Raw genomic sequence first — 11,582 nt, forward strand, 5'->3', positions numbered from 1 at the left:
AATGTAAGAAGATTAGAGCAGGAGTAGGCCACCTGACCATTGAGACTTCTCCATCATTCAATAAGATGGTGGCTGATCTTGTTTTGGACTCAGCTCCACTTATTTGCCTACTCACCATAACTCTTAATTCCTTTACTTTTCAAAAATCTATCTTTGCCTTAAAAAGAAAATTCAATAAGGAAGCCTCAGCTGCTTCACTAGACACGGAATATCATAGAACATAGAACAGTATAGCACAGAACAGGCCCTTCAGCCCACAATGTTGTGCCGACCATTGATCCTCATGTATGCACCCTCAAATTTCTGTGACCATATGCATGTCCAGCAGTCTCTTAAATGACCCCAATGACCTTGCTTCCACAACTGCTGCTGGCAACGCATTCCATGCTCTCCCAACTCTCTGTGTAAAGAACCCGCCTCTGACATCCCCTCTATACTTTCCACCAACCAGCTTAAAACTATGACCCCTCGTGCTAGCCATTTCTGCCCTGGGAAATAGTCTCTGGCTATCAACTCTATCTATGCCTCTCATTATCTTGTATACCTCAATTAGGTCTCCTCTCCTCCTCCTTTTCTCCAATGAAAAAAGTCCAAGCTCAGTCAACCTCTCTTCATAAGATAAGCCCTCCAGCCCAGGCAGCATCCTGGTAAACCTCCTCTGAACCCTCTCCAAAGCATCCACATCTTTCCTGTAATAGGGCGACCAGAACTGGACGCAGTATTCCAAGTGCGGTCTAACCAAAGTTTTATAGAGCTGCAACAAGATCTCACGACTCTTAAACTCAATCCCCCTGTTAATGAAAGCCAAAACACCATATGCTTTCTTAACAACCCTGTCCACTTGGGTGGCCATTTTAAGGATCTATGTATCTGCACACCAAGATCCCACTGTTCCTCCACACTGCCAAGAATCCTATCCTTAATCCCGTACTCAGCTTTCAAATTCGACCTTCCAAAATGCATCACCTCGCATTTATCCAGGTTGAACTCCATCTACCATCTCTCAGCCCATCTCTGCATCCTGTCAATGTCCCGCTGCAGCCTACAACAGCCCTCTATACTGTCAACGACACCTCCGACCTTTGTGTCGTCTGCAGACTTGCTGACCCATCCTTCAATCCCCTCATCCAAGTCATTAATAAAAATTACAAACAGTAGAGGCCCAAGGACAGAGCCCTGTGGAACCCCACTCACCACTGACTTCCAGGCAGAATATTTTCCTTCTACTACCACTCGCTGTCTTCTGTTGGCCAGCCAATTCTGTATCCAGGTAGCTAAGTTCCCCTGTATCCCATTCCTCCTGACCTTCTGAATGAGCCTACCATGGGGAACCTTATCAAATGCCTTACTGAAGTTCATATACACCACATCCACAGCTCGACCCTCATCAACTTTTCTAGTCACATCCTCAAAGAACTCGATAAGGTTTGTGAGGCATGACCTGCCCCTCACAAAGCCGTGTTGACTGCATTTGATCAAGCCATGCTCTTCCAGATGGTCATAAATCCTATCCCTCAGAATCCTTTCTAACACCTTGCAGACGACAGAGATGAGACTTACTGGTCTGTAATTGCTGGGGATTTCCCTATTTCCTTTCTTGAAGAGAGGAGTTACATTTGCCTCTCTCCAGTCCTCAGGTACGACTCCAGTGGAGAGCGAGGATGCAAAGATCTTCGCAAGTGGTGAAGCAATTGCATTTCTCGCTTCCCAAAGTAGCCGAGGACAAATCTGGTCCGGGCCTGGCGACTTGTCAATCTTAATGTCAATCAAAATCATAGATTCGCAACCCTTTGGGCGAAGAAGTTCCTCCTCAACTCAGTCCTAAATCTGCTCCCCCTTAATTTGAGACTATGCCCTCTTGCTCTGGTTTCATCTGCTAGTGGAAACAACCTCCCTGCTTCTATTTTATCAATTCCCTTCATAATTTTATGTGTTTCTATAAGATCCATCCTCATTCTTCTAAATTCCAATGAATAGAGTCCCAATCTACAGAATCTCTCTTCATAAGCCAACCCTCTCAATCTAAAATCAACCTAGTGAACCTCCTGTGCCCTCCTTCCAGTGCCAGTGCATCCTTTCTTGAGTAAGGAGACTAAAACTGTACATAGGACTCGAGGTATGACCTCAACAGCACCCTGTACAGCTGCAGCATAACCTCCCTATTTTTAACCTCTATCCTTCTAGCAATGAAGGACAATACCCAATTTGCTTCTTAATTATCTGCTGCAGTTGCAAACAAACCTTCTGCAAAGCCAAAATTCTGGTGAATTAGAGAGATGGAGGGTATATTGTAGTTCCATTGGACAAAGTCAAATTGGAGTGTGATTTGTGATTGGGACTAATGGTAGTCAAGGAACCACTTCAAGCAGTTGTTAGAGTAGCTAAAACTCTATTTACGAATGAGCACAGTTTAAAAGAAGTCAATATTAATTGAGCATCAGGAACCAGTTCCACAATTAAGTAATTTAGCATACACTGCATAAACTGAAGCAGAGGCTGAAGGAGTTCCCGACTATTATTGTATTTAAAACTGAGTTCTGATGAGGTAGCAGAGATACCCTCACTGGCCTGTGGATGAAGAATGGATGGCCATTCATCAAATAATGCCACAGCTCAGATATCTTAAGGAGTTATTGTGAGTAGCTCATGAAGAGGAATTCAGAAAATCCAAGCATTGATAAGTAGGTACTCTATTTGGTCAAGACTTCAGAAAGTCATAGTGCTGTTGTGTAAACCATGTCATATGTGTTAAATGTTATGAAAACCTTAACATGTAATCAAACCAGCACTTTTAATAATCATACCAGTCTTTGAAGAACCATTCAGTTGAATGTTAGCAGGTTCCACAGAACAAATATGGAAAATGAAAGTAGTTCACCAATATGTCCTTACAATGATGGATATGGCAACCCAGTTCGCAGAAACTATTCCTTTGAGGAAAACCACAGCTAGAGTAGTAATAGTAAAGTTCAATCAATTTTTTTACTCATATAGAGTGCCAATTGAGACACAATCTGTCGGGGTTCTAACTTTGTCAAGAAACATTCAGCGTTTCACTAAAACACAGGTGAAGTCAACTGCGTTTCATCTACAAACACAGGGAGGTTTGGAGAGATACCGACGGACTCTCCAAATCATGATTAAATCATACTATCATGAATAAACTCAAGATTGGGACAAAACATTTGCGTCCTTACTATTTGCTACCTAAGATTTCCCAAATATATCTACTAGGTTTATCATCTATTTAAGTTGATTTAAGGCTATCAATTAGGACCTGCTTAGAAACAACCTGTTCACTGATGTTGAGTTTGTGTTCTGCCAGGGTCACCCAGCTTCTGACATCATTATAGCCTTGGTTCAAATGTGGACAAAAGAGCTGAATTCTAGAGAATGAGGTAAGAGTGACAGCTCTTGACATCAAGGCAGCAGTTGACCAAGTGAGACATCAAAGAGCCCTAGCAAAACTAGAATCAATAGGAATCCAGGGGAAAACCCTCTCCTGGTTGGAGACATTTCTAGCACAAAGGCAGATGATTGTGTTTGTTGGATGTCAGTCATCTCAAATCTAGGGCATCTCTGTGGGAAAATGTGATTTTGGGATTGTTATTGGCTCTTCAACACTTTGAAGTCTTATGTCTGACATAGTAACAAGAAACCACTTATTTACACTGACCACAATCCACTGGCCTTCAATGACAATTTCAAATTGAATAGAGTCTTTTGTTTCAACCATTTAATATATGTAATTGACGTTGCTGGAAACTGTAATATAGTGGTCAGGATTAGATTCATTGTCCTGAGTGTAAAACGTTGGCATAAGTTAAAAGGTCGAGAAATGCTAAGGTTTAATAATATTAATAACATGTATTTTTAAATGTGGACTGAAATGGGAAAAGAATGATCTTAAAAACCAAGGATTGTTTGAAGTATTACTGCACTTTTAAAAAGCAAGGTTATCTCGCACTTTTATAAGGTTCCTTGATAAGGTTCCCCATGGCAGGCTGAAGGAGAAAGTGAAGTCACATGGGGTCCAGGGTGTGCTAGCTAGTTGGATAAAAAACTGGCTAGGCAACAGGAGACAGAAGGTAGTAGTAGAAGGGAGTTTATCAAATTGGAGACCTGTAACCAGTGGTGTTCCATAAGGATCTGTGCTGGGACCACTGTTGTTTGTGATATATGTAAATGATCTGGAGGAAGGTGTAGGTGGTCTGATCAGCAAGTTTGCTGATGATACTAAGATTGGTGGAGTAGCTGATAGTGAAGGGGACTGTCAGAGATTACAGCAGAATATAGATAGACTGGAGAGTTGGGCAGATAAATGGCAGATGGAGTTTAATCCGGGCAAATGCGAGGTGATGCATTTTGGAAGATCAAATTCAAGGGCGAACTATACAGTAAATGGAAAAGTCCTAGGGAAAATTGATGAACAGAGAGATCTGGGTGTTCAGGTCCATTGTTCCCTGAAGGTGACAAGGCAGGTCAATAGGGCGGTCAAAAAGGCATATGGCATGTTTTCCTTCATTGGGTGGGGTATTGAGTACAAGAGTTGGCAGGTCATGTTGCAGTTGTATAGGACTTTGGTTCGGCCACATTTGGAGTACTTTGTGCAGTTCTGGTCGCCACATTACCAAAAGGATGTGGATGCTTTGGAGAGGGTGCAGAGGTGGTTGACCAGGATGTTGCCTGGTATGAAGGGTGCTAGCTATGAAGAGAAGTTGAGTAGATTAGGATTATTTTCATTAGAAAGACGGAGATTGAGGGGGCACCTGATTGAGGTCTACAAAATCTTGAGGGGTATAGACAGGGTGGATAGCAAAAAGCTTTTTCCCAGAGTGGGGGATTCAATTACTAGGGGTCATGAGTTCAAAGTGAGAGGAGGAAAGTTTAAGGGAGATATGCGTGGAAAGTTCTTCACACAGAGGGTGGTGGGTGCCTAGAATGCGTTGCCAGCGGAGAAGGTAAACGCAGACATGTTAGCATCTTTTAAGATATATTTGGACAGGTACATGGATGGGCAGGGAGCAAATGGACACAGACCGTTAGAAAATAGATGACAGGTTAGACAGAGGATCTTGATCGGCGCAGGCTTGGAGGGCCGAAGGGCCTGTTCCTGTGCTGTAGGTTTCTTTGTTCTTTGTTTCTTTGTTCTTATGGTATGTGTAATGTGTGTTCGAGCAATAGAGCAGTTGCTATGAATAAAACTGAAGCCGGGGCAGTGTACAGACTGAGATTCAGTTGGCAATAGGTGGCTGATTGGTCTGTGGAGCGATGAACAATTGTTGGCAGCAAATGCCTTCTACCTGTCAACAGCAATATGTTTGGTTCCCAGGTAGTTGAAAAGCTTGTGTGTGTCATGATTAGTCAAAAGCCCTTGGACTTCTGATGAGGAACTAGCTGTCCTTTTCTCTGCAGTAAAAATAATCACCTCAAAGCTGAAGAAAACTGATTTATTTCTCCTTGACAGTTGCTGTAAGTTGTGAATTAATGAATTAATCAGAGACATTTATAAGTCTGAACCAATTGTTCTGTGGCCCCTGGAAACAAGTGAAAGAATATAGAGGATGATCAAAGAGCAGCAAATTCTGACAAGCCAAAGAACTCATATCAGTGAATCCTGTGGACAGGGGCCATTGAACAGTCTTCCCAGGTGTTCCTTCTGCCTATAACATCCGTGTTTTACTTTGCTTCTGTCCTTATTTGTCTCTATGTCTCTTGCTTCTTAACAGACAAAGTATAAATTCAAAATAAAATCATCCATTTTTCTGAATAATCTTGGCTTGGAACAATATCGCTATTTCTTCATTGTGATTGGGCCAAAAATTTGGAACTTGCTGTGGGTGTATGGACTTCAGGAATGCAGCTCACCAGCACTTTGTCAAGGACAATAGATATATCAATAAATGCTGTTGTGCTAGCAATGCGCGTATTCATGGACAAATAAATAAAAATAAATCAGCCATCATTGGTCATGTGGACTGCCAAATCTGAGATAATTGTTTTGTGTATTGAAACAGCTGTTTGTTATATACCACCAGGAAATTGAGCAGGATGTAAAATGAGCATGTCCCCAAATTTGTACCCTAACCCAATGTAAAATTAAACTGAGGAAGTCCATTTCTGAGGAAGGGTCACTCAGCCTGAAGTGTTAACTTTGATTTCTCACCTCAGATGCTGCAAGACCAGCTGAGCTTATCCAGCAATTTATGTTTAAGTCAAAATTTGACCTGTCAATTAAATGTTTCTCCCAAACACAACCCCCAAAGGCCAAGTAATTCATTCATAGTCTTGTTCAGTGGTCCAGTATCTTGGAATGTTTTACTACATGAATGTACTATATAAATGTAAGTTGTTATTAAAATACAACTTGAGTGGACAGTGTCTAATTTGGCATTGTGGCTTAGTGCTTAACACTGCTGCCTCACAGCGCCAGGGACCTGGGTTCAATTCCACCCTTGGGCAGCTGTCTGTGTGGAGTTTGCACATTCTCTGTCTGCGTGGGTTTCCTCTGGGTGCTCCAGTTTCCTCCCACAGTCCAAAGATGTGCAGACTAGGTTGATTGACCCATAGTGCTAAATCACCCATAGTGCCCAGGGATCTTTAGATTAGGTGGGTTAGACACGGGAAATTAGGGGAATGGGTTTGGGTGGATGCATTTCACAGAAGTGGTGTGGACTTGTTGGGCTGAATGGCCTGTTTTCACACTGTAGGGATTCTATGATAACGTTTAGTCTATGGTAAGTGTCTAGAAATGTCAAGAAGTGTTGAAATTTATCTTTATGAATGGTAGTGCTTTTTACAATAGAATGTAGTCTCCAGGCAGTGAAGAAAGCTAATAGCATGCTGGCCTTCATAATAAGAGGAATTGAGTATAGGAGCAAAGAGGTCCTTCTGCAGCTGTACAGGGCCCTGGTGAGACTACACCTAGTGTATTGTGTGCAGTTTTGGTGCCCAAATTTGAGGAAGGACATTCTTGCTATTGGGGGAATGCAGCGTAGGTTCACGAGGTCAATTCCCAAAATGGCCGGACTATCATATGTTGAAAGATTGGAGTGTCTGGGCTTGTATACACTTAAGTTTAGAAGGATGAGAGGGGATCTGATTGAGGCGTATAAGATTATTAAGGGATTGGACACTCTGGAGGCAGGAAGCATGTTTCCTCTGTTGGGTGAGTCCAGAACCAGAGGACACAGTTTAAAAATAAGGGGTAGGCCATTTAGAACAGAGTTGAGGAAAAACTTCTTCACCCAGAGAGTGGTGGATATATGGAATGCTCTGCCCCAGAAGGCAGTGGAGGCCAACTCTCTGGATACTTTCAAGAAAGAGATGAATAGAGCTCTTAAAGATACTGGAATCAAGGGTTATGGGGATAAGGCAGGAACAGGATACAGATTGTGGATGATCAGCCATGATCATAATGAATGGTGGTGCTGGCTTGAAGGGCCGGATGGCCTACTCCAGCACCTATTGTCTATTGTCTATTATAGAACTTTAAAAATGGAAATGTACTCTTCCTCCTGTGTATGGGTACCTCTGGAGAGACAATGAGCTGGCATAGTAGGTGGGGAACATTAATGGGTACAAATGGGCACTAAGTTTGCATTGAGGTATGACAGAAGATGCAGGATCATTGAGAGTCATAGGGTGGCAGAGAAGTTGTGAGGAGCTTGGGGATGGCTGAATGGCATTGGCTTGTATGGGTTTGAATGGGTGGAACATGGGGAGTGTGTGGAAGTGACAGGAGTGAGTGGTTTGGGTGTGAGGAATATTTCATATTTAACAAAGTCTCCAAGAAACTGTCCAAAAAAAATTATATGAAGCTGGAAGAAGACAGTGCTAGCTGTTTTAGAGTGCCTGTTCATATAAAGGCATTGTAAGACTGTACTGCATGAATGTTTTCCAAAATATCACTTTCACAATGAGATACCTATTGATGGACAACTCCAACTTGCTATTAAGTTGAAATGTTTGTTTCATAAAGAAGTAAGCATTTAAACATTAAATACTTAAATAAAGGGTTAGCTGAAGTAAGTTAACATGAAGCAATTTCATCATGTTACATTTTTAAAATGGTGATGCCATCTGTAGACTGATAAATTTGTTTCCTGTCAGGAGGCCCCTTGAGTTATGCCCATGCTGGATAATGGGTGAGTTGAAAAGAGAGGAAGGCTAAAGGGTAATGGGCTGGGGGCATGTTGGCGTTGAGGCTATAAAGAGCCATGGGATGATGGTAGCAAGATGGGGTTTAAGGGACCGCGGCAGGTGAGTAAGGTGGCATTGGATTATTAGAGGCCACGAGTTGAGGGGGGCTGGCATGGGGGTATAAGGGAACATGGGATCTCGGCACAATGGCACAATTTTTACATTCTTGTTTGGGATGTGGGCATTGCTTGAAAGGTCAGCATTTATTGGCCATCTCTGGCTACCCTTGAGGTGATTGGTTGTTTAGACTGTACCAGAAGGCAACTCAGAGTCGACCACAATGCTGTAGGTCTGGAATTACATATAGACCAGACAAGATAAGTATGGCAGATTTTCTTCTACGAACGTCACCAGCAAATCATTTGGGCTTTTATGACAATCAATACGTGGTTAACACTCGGCTAACTTTTAATTCCAGATTTTATTGCATTCCAACTCCACCACCTGTCACATTGGAATTCTAAGCCATGCCCCCAGGGCATTAACCTGGGATGCTGGATTGCTAGTGCAGTGACATTACCACCACACTCCTGCCAGGACTTGGCCTCTAGCACATGTGTGGGGCTGAGGGAGAAGGCACACAGGAATGATGTATGTTTTATGTTTAATTTTTATTTTTTAGACATTTAAATTATTCCTTTCCTTTGTTCACTTGTTGGACAGGGTCGTCGCTGGCTTGCCAGCATTTGTTGCCCGTACCTGGTTGCCTTAGAGAAGGTGATGGTGAGCTGCCTTCTTGAATTGCTACAATCCACACTGTAGTTTTACCTGCAATGCCCTTAGGGAGGGAATTCTAAGATTTGTGACAGTGACAGTGAAGAAACGGTGATAATTTTCCAAAGAAGGATGGTGAGTGGCTTGGAGGGGAACTTACAGGTGGTAGTGTTTTCATGTTTGGAAGTCATTGTCTAAGGATCTTTGGTGAATTTCTGCAGTGCATCTAATAGATAGCTACACACTGCTGCTACTGAGGTGGAAAGAATGGATGTTTTGCAGATGTAGTGCTACTTTGTCCTGGATGGTGTCAAGCTTCTTGAGTGTTGTTGGAGCTGCACCCATCCAGACAATTGAGGATATTTCACCATTCCCCTGACTTGTGCCTTGTAGATGTGGACAGGCTTTGAAGAGTTAGGAGGTGAGTTACTTGCTGTAGTATTCCTAGCCTCTGACCAGCTCTTGTAGTCAACGTGTTTATATGGCAACTCCAGTTGAGTTTCTGATCAATGATAACCTCCAGCATGTTAGTAATGGTGGATTCAGTGATGGTAACGTCATTGCATGTCAATAGGCGGTGGTTGGATTGTCTCTTATTGGTGATGGTCATAGCCTGACATCTGTGCAGCACCAATGTCACTTGCCAATTGTCAGCCCAAGCCTGGATACTGTCCAGATCTTGTTGTATTTGAACCTTTGAAGAGCAGGTGTGCATGCTGGCATGGATAGAGATAGAGGAAGCTGATGTGCTGAAAATTTTGTCAAACATTAAGATTGACAAGTCGCCAGGCCCGGACCAGATTTGTCCTCAGCTGCTTTGGGAAGCGAGAAATGCAATTGCTTCGCCACTTGCGAAGATCTTTGCATCCTCGCTCTCCACTGGAGTCGTACCTGAGGACTGGAGAGAGGCAAATGTAATTCCTCTCTTCAAGAAAGGAAATAGGGAAATCCCCGGCAATTATAGACCGGTAAGTCTCACGTCTGTCGTCTGCAAGGTGTTAGAAAGGATTCTGAGGGATAAGATTTATGACCATCTGGAAGAGCATGGCTTGATCAAATACAGTCAACACGGCTTTGTGAGGGGTAGGTCATGCCTTACAAACCTTATCGAGTTCTTTGAGGATGTGACTAGAAAGGTTGATGAGGGTCGAGCTGTGGATGTGGTGTATATGGACTTCAGTAAGGCATTTGATAAGGTTCCCCATGGAAGGCTCATTCAGAAGGTCAGGAGGAATGGGATACAGGGGAACTTAGCTACCTGGATACAGAATTGGCTGGCCAACAGAAGACAGCGAGTGGTAGTAGAAGGAAAATATTCTGCCTGGAAGTCAGTGGTGAGTGGGGTTCCACAGGGCTCTGTCCTTGGGCCTCTACTGTTTGTAATTTTTATTAATGACTTGGACGAGGGAATTGAAGGATGGGTCAGCAAGTTTGCAGACGACACAAAGGTCGGAGGTGTCGTTGACAGTATAGAGGGCTGTTGTAGGCTGCAGCGGGACATTGACAGGATGCAGAGATGGGCTGAGAGGTGGCAGATGGAGTTCAACCTGGATAAATGCGAGGTGATGCATTTTGGAAGGTCGAATTTGAAAGCTGAGTACAGGATTAAGGATAGGATTCTTGGCAGCGTGGAGGAACAGAGGGATCTTGGTGTGCAGATACATAGATCCCTTAAAATGGCCACCCAAGTGGACAGGGTTGTTAAGAAAGCATATGGTGTTTTGGCTTTCATTAACAGGGGGATTGAGTTTAAGAGTCGTGAGATCTTGTTGCAGCTCTATAAAACTTTGGTTAGACCGCACTTGGAATACTGCGTCCAGTTCTGGGCGCCCTATTATAGGAAAGATGTGGATGCTTTAGAGAGGGTTCAGAGGAGGTTTACCAGGATGCTGCCTGGACTGGAGGGCTTATCTTATGAAGAGAGGTTGACTGAGCTCGGTCTCTTTTCATTGGAGAAAAGGAGGAGGAGAGGTGACCTAATTGAGGTATACAAGATAATGAGAGGCATAGATAGAGTTGATAGCCAGAGACTATTTCCCAGGGCAGAAATGGCTAGCACGAGGGGTCATAGTTTTAAGCTGGTTGGTGGAAAGTATAGAGGGGATGTCAGAGGCAGGTTCTTTACGCAGAGAGTTGTGAGAGCATGGAATGCGTTGCCAGCAGCAGTTGTGGAAGCAAGGTCATTGGGGTCATTTAAGAGACTGCTGGACATGCATATGGTCACAGAAATTTGAGGGTGCATACATGAGGATCAATGGTCGGCACAACATTGTGGGCTGAAGGGCCTGTTCTGTGCTGTACTGTTCTATGTTCTATGTTCTATGTTCTATGGGTTGCTACAATATCTGTGGAGCTGTGAATGGTGTCAAACATTGTGCAATATTTGGTGAATATGCCCACTTCTGACCTTATGATGGAGGAAAGACTATTAATGAACCAACTGAAGATAGTGGGGCATAGGACACCACCCTGAGGAACTCCTGCAGAGGTGGCCTGGAACTGAAGTGACTGATCTCCAGCAACGACAACCATCATTTGATGTGTCAGATATGACTCCAACAAGTGGAGAATTTGCTCCTGATACACATTGATTCCAGTTTTGCTAGAGCTCATTGATGCCACACTCAGTAAAGTGCAGCCTTGATGTCAAGGGCTGTCCCTCTCAC

This window comes from Stegostoma tigrinum, chromosome 9, assembly GCF_030684315.1.
Source record: "Stegostoma tigrinum isolate sSteTig4 chromosome 9, sSteTig4.hap1, whole genome shotgun sequence".
Lineage (NCBI taxonomy): Eukaryota > Metazoa > Chordata > Chondrichthyes > Orectolobiformes > Stegostomatidae > Stegostoma > Stegostoma tigrinum.